The following is a 20,525-nucleotide window of genomic DNA, read 5'->3' on the forward strand; positions in this document are numbered from 1 at the left end:
CCATAATGTGAAATTTCTATCTCATATGTCAGTCAGTTTCAGAGATATGAATGAATATTTATGCCTTTAGGCCTCTCCCTCACGGTCAAACCCCTTAGGGGTGAATTATTTTAAGACCACTTTTTATTTAAAACCTAAGACATATAGGAGCAACCATCATGTGAAATTTCAAACTCATATGCCAAACGGTTTGATAGAAATGAATATTTATGTCATTAGACCTGCCCCCCTCCTTCCTCCGCAGTTGAAACACATTACGGGTGTATTATTTTAAAACCATGTTTAATTCAAAATTTAAGACATACAGGAGTAACCGGCATGTGAAATTTCAACCTTGAATGTCAAATGGTTTCAGAGAAATGAATATTTTTGTTTTGGGATATTAACCCGCAGTGAATTTTGTTTCTCAACTTGTGTTATTTAACATCTAGTTCATAAAGGAGCAATCACTGATTGATATTTCAATGGTTTTACCCCCATTTCATCCCCTTAGAGGTGGAATTTTTTGAAATCCTTCCTTGGTGGGTGCCTACATTGTAATAGCAATCTATCCCCAAAATTTAATTTGTTTACGTAGAGTAGTTCTACCTGGCAGTTGATATACAATTGGTCACGATATTGCCTTTTATATACAGTATTTATTGAACGAATCAACAACTTCCCGCAATTATGGGTTGTCACAATGGACAAAGTAAAGTGTATCAGGATACAGAATAACTAATAATGATAACAAGGTTTTTTTAAATTATGGAGGTCCGAACAAATGAGCTCTCAGAATGTGTGCAGATCCACGTATGATGGTGACAACTATTCTTTCAATGCTGTTCGTAGGCAGCTTGAACTTCTTCTGAATCTGTAGATAGATAAGTATCATGATAAAAACACTTCAACCCCTATTTCGCTTCTTTTCCAGCACTCCCCAGCACTCCCCAAGTGGATTTTCTGAAGACAAAAAGGTATGTATTTCTTTACTCGTAAAGGAAATTCAAAATACCATTTTTCATATTTGTAACATCTTCAGTTTTTGAGATATAAGTATCCTAATAAAAAAAAAATTACTCCTTTTTCACCCCGCCCCCCCTCCCCCAAGTTGATTTTTCCTTCAGAAAATACATGTTTCCTTATTTTTAAAGGAGATTCCAAATACCAATTTTCACGCCTGTAACTTCTTTAGTTTTTGATATATAAGTATCCTCGTACAAAGAATTCAACGGCTGAGCTGAATGGTGCAGATGGTTGAGGCACTGGCTTTCTGACCCCAACTTGGCAGGTTCGATCCTGGCTCAGTCTGGTGGTATTTGAAGGTACACAAATATGTCAGCCTTGTGTCGGTAGATTCACTGGCATGTAAAAAAACTCCTGCAGGACTACATTCTGGCACCTCGACACCTCCTAAAACCACAAAAGTAGTTAGTGGGATGTAAAGTCAATAACATTATTATTATTATTATTATTATTATTATTATTATTATTATTCCTCCTCTGCGAACCATGTGACCTTGCCGCGGTGGGGAGGCTTGCGTGTCCCAATGATGCAGATAGCCGAGCCGCAGGTGCAACCATATCGGATGGGTATCTGTTGAGAGACCAGACTAATGAATGGTTCATAGAAAGGGCGGTAGCAGCCTTTCGGTAGTTGCAAGGGCGGCAGTCTGGATGATTGACTGATACGGCCTTGTAATAATACTCAACATGGCTTAGCTGTGTTGATACTGCTACACGGCTGAAAGCAACGGGAAACTACAGCCGTAACTAACTCCCGAGGACATGCAGCTCTCTCTGTATGAATGATGTACTGATGATGGCTTCCTCCCGGGTAAAATATTCCGGAGGTAAACTAGTCCCCCATTCGGATCTCCGGGTGGGGACTACACGAGAGGGGGCGATCATCAGGAAGATGGATACTGACATTCTGCGAGTCGGAGCGTGGAATGTTAGAAGTTTGAATCGTTGTGGTAGGTTAGAGAACCTGAAAAGGGAGATGGATAGGCTAAAGTTAGATGTAGTTGGCATAAGTGAAGTACGTTGGCAGGAAGAACAAGATTTTTGGTCAGGCGACTACCGAATTATCAACACAAAATCAAACAGAGGAAATGCAGGAGTTGGTTTAATAATGAATAAGAAAATAGGGCAGCGGGTAAGCTACTACGACCAGCATAGTGAAAGAATTATTGTCGTCAAGATAGACACCAAACCAATGCCCACCACAATAGTGCAGGTCTATATGCCTACTAGTTCAGCGGATGATGAAGAAATCGAAAGAATATATGAGGAGATAGAAGATTTAATACAATATGTAAAAGGCGACGAGAATCTAATTGTGATGGGAGACTGGAATGCAGTGGTAGGCCAAGGAAGAGAAGGTAATACAGTAGGAGAATTTGGATTGGGACGAAGGAACGAAAGAGGAAGTCGTCTGGTTGAATTCTGCACTGATCATAATTTAGTCCTTGCCAATACTTGGTTCAAACACCACAAACGACGGCTGTATACGTGGACGAGACCTGGAGACACTGGAAGGTATCAAATAGACTTCATTATGATTAGGCAGAGATTCAGAAACCAGGTGTTGGATTGCAAAACTTTCCCAGGAGCAGACGTGGACTCTGACCACAACTTGTTGGTCATGAAATGCCATCTGAAGTTGAAGAAATTGAAGAAAGGAAAGAATGCAAAAAGATGGGATCTAGACATGTTGAAAGAAAAGAATGTGAGGGATTGTTTCAAGGAACATGTTGCACAAGGACTAAATGAAAAGGTTGAAGGAAACACTATAGAGGAAGAGTGGAGAGTCATGAAAAATGAAGTCAGTAGGGCTGCTGAAGAAATGTTAGGAAGGAAGAAAAGATCAACTAAGAATCAGTGGATAACTCAGGAGATACTAGACCTGATTGATGAATGACGAAAATACAAGAATGCTAGAAATGAAGAGGGCAGAAAAGAATACAGGCGATTAAAGAATGAAGTGGATAGAAAGTGCAAGGCAGCTAAGGAAGAATGGCTGAAAGAGAAATGCAAGGATGTCGAAGGCTGTATGGTCCTGGGAAAGGTAGATGCTGCATACAGGAAAATCAAGGAAACCTTTGGAGAAAGGAAATCTAGGTGTATGAATATTAAGAGCTCAGATGGAAAACCACTTCTAGGGAAAGAAGACAAAGCAGAAAGATGGCAGGAGCATATTCAACAGTTGTATCAAGGTAAAGATGTAGATAATTTGGTTCTGGAACATGAAGAGGCTGTTGATGCTGATGAAAAGGGAGACCCACTTTTGAGGTCAGAGTTTGACAGAGCTGTGAGTGACCTCAATAGGAACAAGGCACCTGAAATTGATGACATTCCCTCTGAATTACTGACTGCCTTAGGAGAAACCAGCATGGCAAGGTTATTTCATTTAGTCTGCAAGATGTATGAGACAGGAGAAGTCCCATCCGATTTTCAGCAGAATGTTGTTATACCTATTCCCAAGAAAGCCGGTGCTGACAGGTGTGAAAACTACCGCACCATTAGTTTAGTATCTCATGCCTGCAAAATTTTACCACGTATTATTTACAGAAGAATGGAAAAACAAGTTGAAGCTGAGTTGGGAGAAGATCAATTTGGCTTCAGAAGAAATGTAGGAACACGTGAAGCTATCCTGACTTTACGTCTGATCTTAGAGGATCGAATCAAGAAGGACAAGCCCATGTACATGGCATTCGTAGATCTAGAAAAGGCATTCGATAATGTTGATTGGACCAAGCTATTTATGATTCTGAAGATGATAGGGATCAGATACCGAGAACGAAGAATTATCTACAATCTGTATAAAAATCAGTCTGCAGTGATAAGAATCGAGGGCTTTGAAAAAGAAGCAGCAATCCAGAAAGGAGTGAGGCAAAGCTGCAGTTTGTCCCCTCTCCTTTTCAATGTTTACATAGAACAGGCAGTAAAGGAAATCAAAGAGAAATTTGGAAAGGGAATCACAGTCCAAGGAGAGGAAATCAAAACCTTGAGATTTGCCGATGATATTGTTATTTTATCTGAGACTGCAGAAGATCTCGAGAAGTTGCTGAATGGCATGGATGAAGTCTTGGGTAAGGAGTACAAGATGAAAATAAATAAGTCCAAAACAAAAGTAATGGAGTGCAGTCGAACGAAGGCAGGTGATGCAGGAAATATTAGATTAGGAAATGAAGTCTTAAAGGAAGTAGATGAATATTGTTACTTGGGTAGTAAATTAACTAACGATGGCAGAAGTAAGGAGGACATAAAATGCAGACTAGCACAAGCAAGGAAGAGCTTTCTTAAGAAAAGAAATTTGCTCACTTCAAACATTGATATCGGAATTAGAAAGATGTTTTTGAAGACTTTCGTGTGGAGCGTGGCATTGTATGGAAGTGAAACATGGACGATAACTGGCTCAGAAAGAAAGAGAATAGAAGCTTTTGAAATGTGGTGTTACAGAAGAATGCTGAAGGTGAGATGGATAGATCGAATCACGAATGAAGAGATACTGAATCGAATTGGTGAGAGGAGATCGATTTGGCTAAATTTGATGAGAAGAAGAGATAGAATGATAGGACACATCTTAAGACACCCAGGACTTGTTCAGTTGGTTTTTGAAGGAAGTGTAGGGGGTAAGAACGGTAGGGGTAGACCAAGATATGAATATGACAAGCAGATTAGAGCAGATGTAGGATGCAATAGTTACGTAGAAATGAAAAGGTTAGCACAGGATAGGGTGGCATGGAGAGCTGCATCAAACCAGTCTATGGACTGATGACTCAAACAACAACAACATTATTATTATTATTATTATTATTATTATTATTATTATTATTATTATTATTATTATTATTATTATTATTATTATTCTTCTTCTTCTTCTTGTTTCGTATAGGCCAGCTAAGGACCACGACATTCAACTATTGCATTTTGGAATGGGCTTTGATGTTTGCCCAGTAGTTGCGCATCCTCAGGCTGTGTTGCTCCTTCCTCTCCTTTGTCCAAAGGGCGCCAGTCTTCTTTGTTGATAATCTGTCCTGGAACTTCTTATGTTTAAGCATCTTCCTGAGTGCTGTACGATCCTTTAAGATTCCTTCTGTTATTCCCAGTTCCTGTAGATCTTTATTCACTTCCATCAACCATGGTGACTTGGTCTTCCTATTTTGCCAGTAGCTGAGAATCCGGTTGGTCAACCTGGTAGGATGCATCCTGTAGACGTGCCCATAGAATGCTAGGCGTCTCTTCCTTGCTACATTCGTTATTCTTTCACAGTACTTGTAGAGCTCTTGGTTAGGCCGTCTTTTATAACTGTCCCCTTCCTTGACTGGCCCCAGTATCTTCCTCATTATCTTTCTTTCCTGGATTTCAAGTTTTTCCATGAGTCCCTTCCTGTTGAGTGTTAAACATTCTGAAGCATATAAGGCTTCAGGGCGGATGACTGTCTGGTAGTGCTTCATCTTAGTATTACGAGAGAGACACTTTTTATTATACGTATTCTTGGTCAGTTGGTAGGCCATTTCAAGCCTGTTAACTCGAGTTGACAAAGCTGTTCCTTCAGAGAGACTGAATTCCAACCATTCTCCCAAGTACTTAAACCTATTGGTTTTCCTGATCTCTCCCTGTTCCAGATGCAACGTACAAGGAGATTCACCGATGTTCGTGATGAATTGTGTTTTTTCGAGAGACACATGTAGCCCAACCTTTGCTGCTTGTTGTCTGAGAACATTTAGTTGTTTCACTGAAGTTTCTATTGAATTAGATATCAGGGCCAGATCATCGGCATACGCCAGACAGTCAACATTGAGCTCATTGCGCTTATGTCCCAAATAAATGCCACTTGGAATCTCCATTCTAGCTAACTCCTTTCGCCACTCTCTTATTACTTTCTCCAAGGCACAGTTAAAGAGGAGAGGGGACAGACCATCTCCCTGTCTCACTCCTGATTTAATTTCAAAACTTTCTGATATGACTCCTCTGAACTTTACTCGTGACCTGGTGTTGCTTAAAGTCTGTTTGATTAGGTTATGGGTCTTCTCATCAAGTCCTAGTTCCTGCAAAATCTTCATAAGAGTAGGTCTGTCTACCGAGTCATACGCCTTTGTAAAGTCGACGAAAATGACAACGTATTTCTTACCGGCCATTTTTGCTTGATGTAATACTGATTGCAGATTGAGTATCTGTTCTGTACAAGAGCGTCCTTTTCTAAATCCTGCCTGGTACTCTCCTAATTGTGGGTCTAGTTGAGGTTCGGCTCTATTTAATAAGGCTTTAGAGAAAATTTTGTATGTGACTGGTACCAATGAGATTCCTCGATAATTATTGATGTCAGTCAAGTCTCCTTTCTTGTGCAAGGGATGAATTAATGCAGTGGTCCAGTCACTAGGTAATGTTTCGGTCTCCCAGATGTTTTGTAGAATTTCTGTCAGCTTGCTTACAGTCTTGTCTCCAGCCTGCTTCCATAGTTCGGCTACTATCGAATCTTCTCCGGATGCTTTGTTGTTTTTCAGAGACTGGATGATTTGTATTACTTCTTCTTTGGATGGTGGTTGCGAGTTTGGTTGCTTGATGTTGTCTTGGTAAACAAAAAAGGTATCAGGTGATTCACAATTAAGGAGATCCTCGAAGTACTTGGCGAGAAGGTGGCAATTGTCAGTGTCATTATAGGCTATCTTCCCATCTGGTCCACGGAAATGGAGACTGGGTGGACTGTAGTGACTAACGTTCCGTTTAAAGCCTCTGTAAAAGTTTCTGGTATTGTTCTTCTTGAAGTCATCATCCAACTGTGTCAATTGGTCTTTTGTGAATTGCCGTTTCACTTGTCTGATGATATTGGCAGTTATCTTCCGTTGCTCTATGAACTTCTGTCTGTTTTCTTGTGTCTTCTGTGAGTTCCACTTTAACCAGGCCATCTGCCTCTGCATTACCGCTTCTTCACATCTAGCTGTCCACCAGGCATGCTTCTTCTGTTTTAGTAATGGCGCAGTCTCTGTTGCTACTTTTACTAGATTTTTCCTCAATTCATCCCAATCTCTGCATTCTATTCTTTCCAATTTCTCTGTAAACTGTTTGCAAGTTGCAAGTTTTTCTAAATCAAACTTAGTAAGTTTAACTGACTTGGTTCTTTTAGTGTTCCTAGGTAGAAATTTCAGCTTTATTTTGGAGAGGTAGTGGTCGGAGTCCAAATTCGCTCCTCTTAACACTCTTACATTCTGGATCTCTCTATGGGCTTTCCTTGCAATGGCAACATGATCTATCTGAAATTCCCCTAAGAGGTTGTTGGGTGACGTCCAGGTCTTCTGTTTCCTTGGTAGTTTCTTAAAGGCCGTTGACTTCATTACCAGGTTGAAAGCTTTGCAGAGTCCCACTAGACGCTCCCCATTTCTATTTGTTCGTAAGTGAGCTGGGTATTCTCCCACAATGTCTCTAAATTTGCGCTCTTTCCCTAACTGTGCGTTGAAGTCCCCGAGTAGAATGATTGTATGACGCTCTGGGACTTTGCTGATGATGTCCTCTAGTTCTTCCCAAAATTTGTCGGTACTTTCAGGGTTACGTTTATTGTCCTCATTGATGGGTGCGTGAACATTTACTGCAGTGTAGATCTTGTTTGTGCACCGGAAGGTTAGAAGGGACACTCGACTATTGGGCGAGTTGAAGTCAATTACCGAGTCCAGTATCTTATGGCTTACAATGAACCCAGTCCCCAGGTGTGGCACATTCTTCATTCTCCTGCGCCCTACCTTTCCCTTAAAAATACGGTACCCCTGCGAATCAAAGGCATGCTCATCTGTATACCTGGTTTCCTGTATTGCTGTGAGTAGTATCTTGTGGTGAGTCAAAGTATCAGTTAAATGCTTCAGTTTGCCTAGCTTAAGTAGTGAGTTGATGTTCAATGTGGCGAAATAGTTATGTTCCTTATATCGGATCTTATTGCTAGTAGTTCCAGGACGCTCCGACTCGTCCTCAAAGCATGTTGGTGTGGGCTCCCCAGAATCCGAAGGCCTACTAACACCGCCAAAGGCGGAGGTGGATTTGATACCACCTGGGGTAGTTACTTCCGTGAGTTTGTCCTCCATGCTTTAGTTGAAAATTGTCTTAGGAGACCAGAGGTTAAACCCCCTGATCGAGATACTACCGAGGTTGTGAGCTCCGGTAGGTTTATTTAGGGTTTTCTCCCTTAGACTGGTTGCCTTCCCAGGCTTATAACGGAGACCAATCTTCCCCACATATGGTGTTTATTATTATATTATCACAGACCACCAAGATGGCTCCCAGCAGTAGGCGAGGATCTGTTGCCTTAGAGACGCCTCAATGGAAGAGTGGAATGATATGTCTAGTTGGTAGTATCTATGGAGACCAAGAAAATTTAGCGAGTGGGTGGTTGTTAGGGCAAGGTTAGCAGCCAATATACACTCTTGGTAAGTTATCTATGGAGCAATTGTAGTTAAATCCAACATGGAGGCATTTATGGCAATAAAATGAAATAAAATTATGCTCTCAAATCAATTAAAACAAGCTCTAGATTCCCAAGATAACACGTTCACACAACCACCACACCAATCAAATGCTCAAATACTCCCTGATACTCACCGACACTACACAGAACGCGAGAAAAGATGTCAAGATCGCGGAGCTCCACTTCATGACTTCATTATTACATTTTACATTATTATTATTATTATTATTATTATTATTATTATTATTATTATTATTATTATTATTATTATTATTGTTGTTGTTGTTGTTGTTATTAATGATTTAACTCATTTTTCAATTCTTTCACCCCCCTTAATTGGAATTTCTGAAAATAAAAGCACACTTGCTTTTTATTTTTAAAGGCTATTCCAAATACCAATTTTCATGTCCGTAGCATCTTCAGTATTTGTTATATATATTCATAAAAAGAATTCAACTCTTTCTTCACTTCTTTTCATCCCCTCTCCCCCTTAAGTGGATTTTCCAAAAAGAAAAAATACAAGTTTCTTTATTTTTAAAAGAGAATCCAAATACAAATTTTCATGTCTGTAACATCTTCAGGTTTTGAGATATACGTATCCTCATAAAAAGAATTGAGCCCCTTCTTCAGTCCCTTTTACAACCCCTTAAGGGGATTTTCCAAAAGCAAAAACATATGTTTTCTTTATTTTTAATGGAGATTCCAAATACCAATTTTCATGTCTGTAACATCTTCAGTTTCTAATAAAAAGAATTCAACCCCCTTTTCAGTCCTTTTTATCCGGAAACAAAAAAATACATTTATTTCAAAGAGATTAATAATGCCATTTTACATGTCTTGAAATCTTTCTTGTAATAAATATAAACTGATAATGACTAATGGAATTTGGGAGCCATAAATATACAAATAAATAATTCTTAAAATTTGCCAGCTGTTGAGACTCATTTTCCAGGGTTGTTGCCTTGTAACAAGGAGATCTGAATCACTGATACCTGGAAAATAATATTGGAAAAGGAGTCCATCTGGTACTTTCCCCCACCCATAAAATTAAACAGAAGATATCTTAATATCACACAAATTTACTTAATCAATTAAACCAGAATAAATCTTAAAATCTGAGCATAGCTCGTCGTAATACATCCTTGAACATATATATATACATATATATAGCAAAATAAACAGAATATAATATGAATAATTAATGTCTCTATATTATGAAGTAACTCTCTCTCTATAGGAACTCAGTTTATCCCGAAACGCATATTATACACACGCAGTCATGACTTTTTCGAAAATGGACTCCCTTTTGCTGATAGCGTTGATATACTGTATTTTGGAACGGCCCAACACGTTACCTGATGTAGATATTCTTAACCATAGAATATTGTCCCACTCCAGCATCACTCTTCCTGGTTCCGTCAACTGAAGATCTCCAAAAACTCCCAACATGGCATGGGACCTCTTCCCTCAACTCGTACCAAACACTTCACTGATTACCACAAGTATCACCTCTGCACACTGCAAGCTGCAACTTCAGACTACTGACGCATGCTTGCACCACACTAGCCCAAGCCAACACAACAGCATCTTAAAATAGCCCAGTTCCGGGAATTTCTCTACCTCAGCTCCGTCAGCACATAAACATCCACTCGGAGAATCGTCACGTAGGTACACAACCAGGAGATAAACTGAGTAAACTAAACACGCTAGTCCCAAATAAATATCGAGATTATATACAATAATGAGAGTTCCAAAAAGAGTTACTAAGCCGCGATGGCTAAATACACACATAATTGAAATATACACATGAATAAATAATAATAATAATAATAATAATAATAATAATAATAATAATAATAATAATAATAATAGTAATAATAATAATAACAATAATAATAATAATATCTAACTGGGGTTTGTCAGGTTACAGTCTGTAACATGTTAAGTTTTGGAGATATACTGTAGACATGCTCATTTTAAAATTCACCTCCTTTTTCACTTCCCCTTAAGTGGATTTTCCAAAAATAAAAATTATGCATGTTTTTTACTTTTACAGGAGGTTACAAATACTAGTTTTCACGTCTGTAATATGTTACATTTTTGAGATATACTGTAGATAAACTCATTTTAAAAATTCACCCCATTTTTCACTCCTGTTCACCCCCCATTAAGTGGATTTTCTGAAAACAAAAAATATGTTTCTTTGTTTTTAAAGGAGGTTTCAAATGCAACATTTTATGTCTGTAAAATGTTAAGTTTTTGAGATATAGATATAAAAAGAATTTAACCCCTTCTTCAGTCCTTTATACAACCTCCGTAAGTCCCCCTTAAGTCGATTTTCCAAAAAGGGGAATGTTAGCCTGCATTTGGAAGATGGTGGGATTCAACCCCACTGTCAGCAGCTCTGAAGGTGTTTTTCTGCAGTTTCCAATTTTCATGCATTAAGTAGGGGAAGGGGAATGTGTGTTTTCCATTGTCAAGCAATCATCTTCAGATGTAAGTAAATGAAATGTGATATAAAACAAAAGCTATTTATTTTATTTCTTCTCTACAAAAGAGACATCCAGTCACAATTGTGGATGACCCCAATGATCTGGAAAACAACACAATTATTTTTTCTAATACATAATGCAAATGTAGGTAACATAATGAGTCATTATTTATGTTTACAAATAGAGTTAGTTATGTAGATTTTAAGCACTCCTAATTGCCAAAATAACAGTGAATTATTGAGTTTAATATAAACTAATTAAAAGAATGATAAACTTGAAGGACAGTTAACTTATTTTTACTATTTGTTTTATGTTGTACTGTCTCAAAGAGGTCTTATGGCAGCAATGGAATAGCACAGGGCTAGGGCTGGGAAGGAAGTGACTTCAGCTTTGATTGAGGTACAGGTATTTCCCTGGTGTGAACATTGGAAACTGCAGAAAACCATCTTCAGAGCTGATGACAATGGGGTTGAATCCCACCATTTCTCAAATGCAGGCTAACAACTATACACCTCAAACTGCTTAGTCAGTTTGCTTATAAACTTAAGTTTAAAATTATTCTTCTGGTAGTTCCAGTTTGAGTGATGGTTTCCTGACTTATTCTGGGTCAAAAGTTAGGAATGAGGACTTTCTTAACCTCCTTTTACTTCTAAATTTGAACAAAATCCCTGTTACAGGGCTAGAGACTACATCTACTAACAAGAAACTTCACTTTAGTCTTATCATGAGCCTGCATGAAGTTCAGTAACATTATTAAAACACTGTCATACTATGTGATCTGCTGCTTGGAAAGGGACCTAAAGTATTATTTTTCATTTTTGAGATTTCTATGGTTCTAAAATTGGCATTGATCATTTTTAAAAAAGGAGTTCTTACTCTAGGTGCAATACTCCAAAAGATATTAATTATTGTCTGTTGCTATTAATAAAACTGTATTTTGAGAAAAGTGCAGTTACAACTTTCACTAATATTCTTACCAATTGTACAAAGTTATCATAACATCAAGTAGCAGAGACTTGAACTGCTGCATAACTCAGTTGGTTAAGAAGAACCATATGTAGTGCAAGAAGTCAAAGCACAGAAATGCAATTTTTATACCCCAGCCACTTTTGTTCAGCTCTGCTGTAAAATTTCCATTGCTGACTTTGGGTCCTTTTCTGCACAACAGATCACATATTTATTTGACTTGGAGAATAGTCAGCACAGATTCATAGATTTTAACCTTTTCCATCCCATGCCCGAGTTAACTCGGATGTCAACATTTCTCCCACTGTCCCAAACATGAGTTAATTCGGATTTAAAGCAATGCGCTCTTGTTCACTTCCGAGTTCAGTCCAACGCTGTTGACATACTTTGTTCAGACGACAGATGATTCATAAATTGCTTTACCGTTTTTTGACGATAATTATGTGCCTTGTGCTTTTCTTTCACAACTGTCTTCTGAGATGGGTGCACGGGAGTATAAAGAAAGCGTAACGAAAGATTATATTTTAGAAATTTTAGGCAATGATGATGAGTCTGATTTTTTATGAATATAGTGGAGATAAGTTTCAGTGAAACAAGCTGTCGACATTTATCACGCCAAGTTCTTTCAAGTTTTGGGAAAAGTGTTAAGAGAAAACTATTGCTAATATTATCGTTCTATGACTTTTCAGTAGCTGTGTAAATACAAAGTATTCATGGCCTATTACAACCACTGTAGAAATGTCCAGAAAAATCTGGTATGGGGCATGCATAAGGCTTAAAAAAACTTGGGAGTGAAAAGGTTAATAAATCATTGATCTGTATTTAGGGCTGCCACCAGGTGGCAGAATCCAATATCATTGTTGACCTAGTCTTTTCGTAAATGATTTCAAAGAACTTGGAAATTATTCAAATATTTCCCTTCATAAATTACTCCAGTCCCTAATCCTTCTTCCCATAAATGAATATTTGCCCCAATCTGTTCTCTTGAATTCCAATTTTATTATGATGTACCTTTAAAAGCTCCACTCAAGCTTACTTGTCTGCTCATGTCATTCCACGCTGTCTTTCCACTGATAGCTCAGAACATGCCAAAAATGGGCCTTGGCCTTCCCAGTGACCTCTGCTTAGCCCGAAGGCCTGCACATCACGAGGGGTCGTGTTGTCAGCATGACACATCCTTTCGGCCGTAATTCTGGGCTTTCGAGACAGGGCCGCCATTTCACCATCAGATAGCTTCTCAATTCTAATCACGTAGGCTGAGTGGACCTCGAACCAGCCCTCAGGTCGAGAGAAAAATCCCTGACCTGGCCGAGAATCAAACCCGGGGCCTCCAGGCGAGAGGCAGGCACGCTACCCCTACACCACGGGGCCGGCTCAGAACATGCCGCTTATAGAAAATCCTGTTAAACAGGGCTGTAATAGGTTCGCCTTGTCAATACAATTACAATACAAATATATATATATATATATATATATATATAGATAACTTATTTAATACATATTGGTTTTATACATGTTTCGAGAACAAGATCTGTTCTCTTCCACAGTGAAAATCAAAGATTCCCAAAATCTGTAAATAAATAAAAAAAGACTTAATTCAACAATACATAATTTACAAAACCATGGATGATGCATCAATTGTTTAGAGCATTGATAAACAAGATTTTAATGGAAGAGAATAAGAACAGTTTTTCTTTTAAGCAGAAGAATAAGGACAGTGTTTTAGACTACAACAAGTTGAAATGTTGACAATTTTAGAATTTAAAATAAAACTGTGAACGTTGGTTTTTATGTAAATTGTATGTTGCAGAATTAAATCTTTCCTTAGAGATTTTGGAAATCTTTAACGATCGCTGAGGAAGAGAACAAACCTTGTTCTCAAAACATGTACTAAACGAATACAGTATGTATTAAGTTATACAGGGTGTATCCGTGATGATGTTACAAACTTTCAGGGTGATGGGGGATGGCAAATGGATCAATTTGAGATAAAGAACCATATTCCGGAAATGATTGAGTTAAAAGTTCAGCAAAATTCTACTCATTTAAGTCCGTTTACCTGCACAAGTTTCACAAGCTGCTCCATTTACAACAAACGCTCGAAATGGTGTCCCCCTACATCAATGCAGGCATGGCATTGTCATGCAAAGTTCTGTCATACCCGTTCAAATATCCCCAGTGTCGTTTGAACAGCGTTGCAAGCAGCAAGAATTCTTGCCAAGAGATCCTCTTCAGTCTTGAAGGTGAAAACCCCATGTTGTTAGCTTCCGGCACATTGGAGACCTACTGTGGGAGGAAATTTTGACACCCCGGCATCTGTTAAGAATGGATGGACATTAAACAACTTGGATTATTCATAACTTTTGACTCTCACATTTCCGCACTATGGTTCCTTATCTCAAATTGATCCATTTGCCGTCCTCCATCATCCCTGAAAGTTTGTAACATCATCATGGATACACTCTCTATATATTTGTATTGCAATTTTATTGACAAGGCAGACCTATCACACCCCTGCTTAACAGGTTTTTTGATAAGTGGTATGAGTCAATAAGGATCAAGTAGAAATGAGTATGGTCAAGTTTATGAACACATACCACTTAAAATTGAGCAGCTCGTCTCCTTACTCCCAAGTCCATTTGACCACCTGAATGTAAAATATCTGCTATATTTTTCTGAAATTCTACAAGTTGAGGCTCACTAGAATAACCTTTCCTAAACACGAACTGTCTTCTATCAAACTAGTAGGTAATTTTGCAAATATGTCTAATATAATCAGAAAGAATGCTTTCCCAGAGCTTACAAACAACATATATCAAGCTGACTGGCCGGTAATTTTTGGCTTTATATTTATCATCCTTTCCCTTGTATACTGAAGCAAGTATTGAACCTCTGCATTCATTGATATCACTCCTTCATTCAAACAGTAATCAAGTAAGTACAGTGGAACCTCGATTATCCGTTCCCGGAAAGTACGTTTTCCCGGAATATGCGTTCAAATTACGTGGTCCCGAGAGCGTCGTAATTAAATCACGTTGTAAAAGTCCCGCATTATCCGTTCCTCGAAGAAACGATTTCCCGGATCAACCGTCCAGAAATTCCAGTCCCATCAACGCTAAATCCTCGATCAATCGTTTTTTAATAAATTGTATCTCACGAAAGGACGGCTATGGCATATTTATGGATCTTGGCGATCGGCGGTGAACTTGCATAAGGGACCATCTTAGCATCGCATTCGGGTGGTATTGTTTAGAGAATCTCGGAAAATCATAGGGCAGAGAGTGGCCACAGCAATTGCTAGAAGACACGGCGCATTTCGACAGCTCTGCGTGAAGACGGAACGAGTTTCGTCAAATGTTCGCACTTATAAAACGTCCATATTAAGTCCAGGGTTAGATGTTTTTTTATTTACATTTTTTCGATCGTACTGCCGAAGGGGTTTTCGGCACTTTGCTCAGGGCACTGCAGACACCTAAGTGGGCTTTCAGGCAGGAATCGAAACTGCTCCTTAACACAAATTCAGTATTTTTTATATTATCGTACATGATTATGTTAGCGAGACGAAAACAGATGTTGCACCTTACATTAAAAAAAAGAAAGCCATGGGAGGTCTTGGGATTGCCTATTACTGTTACTAATGTAAGACTGGGAATTTTACGTTTTCGTGGTAAAATACCAAAAACCGCAGTCGTTTTATTTGCGCACGTTACATTTTAAATGATTGGTATCATTTCAAGCTCGTACTGACATGTGCAGCGAGCGCACTTTCCAAATGACCTCAAGGTCACGAATAACCGTAATTTCTGAAGTTTTGATATTTCTTTTATCTTTCCAATTTGATTGGATTTGTGACGCGCAGAATTGAATATGTATTCGAGAACTTTTAAGAATCGATACTTACATTCGAAACCATGTTTTCGAGTTCAACATAACCTTTAAAAGTCGATGTAGGCCTAATTTGCGCTGTACGAGATTTCCAGAAACTGACTACGAACAGCATACCGGAGACCAAATTACAATGAAAGATTAAGAAATGAACAGATTTCGCCATCATTTTGGATGCTTTTGTATCTAATATGCTTTATTTTATTAGATGAGAGAATTAAAAACTACTTGTGGTCGATTGTCGTTTGGCTTGGCGTTGTTAGATTTTTCGAAGAGTTTGGCTAGCGTAATCAAAGTTGCTGAACTGAAAGAAGTTTTCACGGGAAACTGACGAAGATTCCCCTGTAAAATTGAATATAAAGTATCGAGATTTTGAACTCGCGTACCGGTAATTAATGCGGTTTCGCGGTCTAACATGCCTGGCTCTCATCCAGAGGGCCCGGGTTCGATTGCGACCAGGTCGGGCAATTTTACCTGGATATAAGTCTGGTTCCAGGTCCACTTAGCCTATGTGATTACCTTTAATTGTCGAGCTATCTAATGGTGAGATGGCGACCCCGATCTACAGAGCCGGGAATATCGGCCGAGAGGATTCGTCGCACTGACGATGCGCCCCTCGTAATCTGCAGGCCTTCGGGCTGAGCAGCGGTCGCTTGGCAGGCAAAGTCCCACTGGGGCTGTAGTTTGGTTTGGTTTAGGAGTTTTTGTAAGATTATAATTATACATATTTCATTTTTGTGATGTTTAGCCAAATTGATAGTTTTCATTCATTCCCGGATTTTCCGTTTTCCGGTGTTGTACGTTTTATTTTCACGGTCCCTCGAAAAACGGAGAATCGAGGTTTCACTGTATTTCATATATGGCAATTATCTCCCAACCCATGGCCTTTAATATAGCCTATCACCAGAAATCTTATCAATCCCAGCTGTCTTTCTGGCATTTAACTTTGGTATCTTTTGTAATTCTCTTTATTATCAAAGGTAAATTTCAGTAATTCACCAGTATTATCGACCTCCTCTATCTGGATATTATCCTGAAATCCAAATACCTTTACATGCTGCTGAATGAACACCTCTGCTTTCGGTAAGTCCTCATATATAGGCCTACACTCCCGTTGTTCACTAATAATCCCTGGCATATCCTTCCTGGAACTTGTTTCTGCCTTAAAATACCTACACAGTACTGCTATAAGTTCTGTCAACACTTTCAGTGCATATAACTACTAATAAAAAGAACTAAGCAAATGCATTAATTAATTTCGTGTGGATATTTCTAGCTGGGTCCAGCCCTTGTAAGGCAGATCCTCCGCTGAGGGTGGGCGGCATCTGCCATTTGTAGGTAACTGTGTGTTATTGTGGTGGAGGATAGTATTATGTGTGGCGTGTGAGTTGCAGGGATGTTGGGGACAGCACAAATACCCAGCCCCAGAGCCATTGGAATTATCTAATTAAGGTTAAAACCCCGACCCGGCCGGGAATTGAACCCAGGACCCTCTGAACCGAATGCCAGTACGCTGACTGTTCAGCCAACGAGTCAGACAGCAAATGCATTAATATACATATATTTTAAAAAATCACTAAAAAAAGCTACAGAATGAACATACTCTTATTCAAAATGTTCACCATGAGCGGCAACACAGCAGCAAAGACGTTGAGGTCACTCATCAATAGCTGCACAAATCATGTCCAGTGGAATTTTTTTGAATTTTTTGAACATCTCAAACATTATGGTGCAAAGTAACTTAGTCTTTAGTACTTTCAATGTACAGTGTTGAAACAACGTGAATCAATTTAGATGTATTAAGAGATACTTGGAAAAATTGCATAGCCCTTCCTGAAATATGCCACTGATCATATGGACTCAGCTACTGGGTTGCTGACCTTATGAAGTGGTGCCATCTTGGTGCCCTATCCACCAGATTTGATGTTTCAACATTACTGCTGTCCATCACCAAAAGCAGTACTCTTCTGGACTGTTCCTACGGTTGAGTTAATTTTGTCTAGTAATGTACTGACAACAATGACATCAAATACAAAGATTTTTTCTACCCCTCAAAAATCAACTACCAGGGTCAGGACTGAACCTGCAAACTTAGATTATGAGTCAAACGCTATATCTCTGATTCACCTAGGCAGCTTTTATTATGGTGCTAGCTTCAGTCTTTGATGCGAAGTCTTTTAATCCTGAATGTTAATCATGTTCATGTTTGTGGGTTACTGTAGTCACGTCCTAGTTCGTGAACCATGGGCAACGGCTGAGTGGCCTAGTAAGTGGTCCTGAGAGTCGGGATACCAGTTGCTATGGAATGGGAGTGGGCATCTCGGACATATTCTGAGTCGTGGCCCTCCTTGTGCTCAGGCGGCCAGGACTACACAATTCACCGGTGGTCCATAACCCGTTAGAGGAGAGATCCTCACTTGGACTATGTGCAAGTAGGGCAGCATCCTGCTTCATGAATTTACCGAGCTCAGAACACTTTAAGCAAGCCTCGGACCTATGGGAGTAATGGAGTCCCACTCCCATTTGACAGGCGAGGGACTCCTTGGAAACAACTTGGCGAACGAAATGGAATTCGATGGGGAGCTATCAATATTAATGGGGCTTATGGAAGAAAGAAGGTAGAACTTGCTGAGTCAGCAAAGAGGATGCATCTGGATGTGCTAGGAGTAAGTGATATTCGGGTAAGGGGAGATAAGGAGGAAGAGATAGGAGATTATAAAGTGTACTTGACGGGTGTTAGAAAGGGAAGGGCAGAGTCTGGGGTAGGGCTGTTTATCAGGAATACCATTGCACGCAACATAGTTTCTGTTAGGCATGTAAATGAGCGAATGATGTGGGTAGATTTGTCAGTGGGAGGAATTAGGACAAGAATTGTGTCCGTGTATTCACCATGTGAGGGTGCAGATGAGGATGAAGTTGACAAGTTTTATGAAGCATTGAGTGACATTGTGGTCAGGGTCAACAGCAAGGATAGAATAGTGCTAATGGGCGATTTCAATGCGAGAGTTGGGAATAGAACTGAAGGATACGAAAGGGTGATTGGTAAATGTGGGGAAGATATGGAAGCTAATGGGAATGGGAAGCGTTTGCTGGACTTCTGTGCTAGTATGGGTTTAGCTGTTACAAATACATTCTTCAAGCATAAGGCTATTCACCGCTACACATGGGAGGCTAGGGGTACCAGATCCATAATAGACTATATCTTAACAGACTTTGAATTCAGGAAATCTTTTAGGAATGTACGAGTTTTTCGGGGATTTTTCGATGATACAGACCATTATCTGATCTGTAGTGAACTAAGTATCTCTAGGCCTAGGGTAGAGAAAGTGAAATCTGTCTGCAAACGAATAAGGGTAGAAAATCTCCAGGATGAGGAAATTAGACAGAAGTACATGGATATGATTAGTGAGAAGTTTCGAACAGTAGACAGTAAGCAGATTCAGGATATAGAAAGTGAATGGGTGGCATACAGGGATGCCGTAGTAGAAACAGCAAGGGAATGCCTAGGAACAACTGTGTGTAAAGATGGGAAAAGGCGAACATCTTGGTGGAATGATGAAGTGAGAGCAGCCTGTAAATGTAAAAAGAAGGCTTATCAGAAATGGCTCCAAACAAGGGCCGAGGCAGACAGGGATTTGTACGTAGATGAAAGAAACAGAGCGAAACAAATAGTTGTTGAATCCAAAAAGAAGTCGTGGGAAGATTTTGGTAATAACCTGGAAAGGCTAGGTCAAGCAGCAGGGAAACCTTTCTGGACAGTAATAAAGAATCTTAGGAAGGGAGGGAAAAAGGAAATGAACAGTGTTTTGAGTAATTCAGGTGAACTCATAACAGATCCCAGGGAATCACTGGAGAGGTGGAGGGAATATTTTGAACATCTTCTCAATGTAAAAGGAAATCATCATGGTGGTGTTGCAAACAGTCAAGCTTATGGGGAGGAGGAAAATGATGTTGGTGAAATTATGCTTGAGGAAGTGGAAAGGATAGTAAATAAACTCCATTGTCATAAGGCAGCAGGAATAGATGAAATTAGACCTGAAATGGTGAAGTATAGTGGGAAGGCAGGGATGAAATGGCTTCATAGAGTAGTCAAATTAGCGTGGAGTGTTGGTAAGGTACCTTCAGATTGGACAAAAGCAGTAATTGCACCTGTCTATAAGCAAGGGAACAGGAAGGATTGCAACAACTATCGAGGTATCTCATTGATTAGTATACCAGGCAAAGTATTCACAGGCATCTTGGAAGGGAGGGTGCGATCAGTTGTTGAGAGGAAGTTGGATGAAAACCAGTGTGGTTTCAGACCACAGAGAGGCTGTCAGGATCAGATTTTCAGTATGCGCCAGGTAATTGAAAAATGCTACGAGAGGAATAGGCAGTTGTGTTTATGTTTCGTAGATCTAGAGAAAGCATATGACAGGGTACCGAGGGAAAAGATGTTCGCTATACTGGGGGACTATGGAATTAAAGGTAGATTATTAAAATCAATCAAAGGCATTTATGTTGACAATTGGGCTTCAGTGAGAATTGATGGTAGAATGAGTTCTTGGTTCAGGGTACTTACAGGAGTTAGACAAGGCTGTAATCTTTCACCTTTGCTGTTTGTAGTTTACATGGATCATATGCTGAAAGGTATAAAATGGCAGGGAGGGATTCAGTTAGGTGGAAATGTAGTAAGCAGCCTGGCCTATGCTGACGACTTGGTCTTAATGGCAGACTGTGCCGAAAGCCTGCAGTCTAACATCTTG

At 39.4% G+C, this 20,525-nt stretch overlaps 1 protein-coding gene across 1 annotated transcript in view; it reads right to left on the reverse strand.

Annotated features, from left to right (window-relative positions):
- LOC136886353 (aminopeptidase N) overlaps positions 1-20,525 on the reverse strand; it is a 305,995-nt gene that overhangs the window by 228,974 nt on the left and 56,496 nt on the right. The gene's annotated exons all lie outside the window — the stretch shown is intronic.

The sequence above is a fragment of the Anabrus simplex genome, chromosome 1, assembly GCF_040414725.1.
Source record: "Anabrus simplex isolate iqAnaSimp1 chromosome 1, ASM4041472v1, whole genome shotgun sequence".
Classification (NCBI taxonomy): Eukaryota; Metazoa; Arthropoda; class Insecta; order Orthoptera; family Tettigoniidae; genus Anabrus; species Anabrus simplex.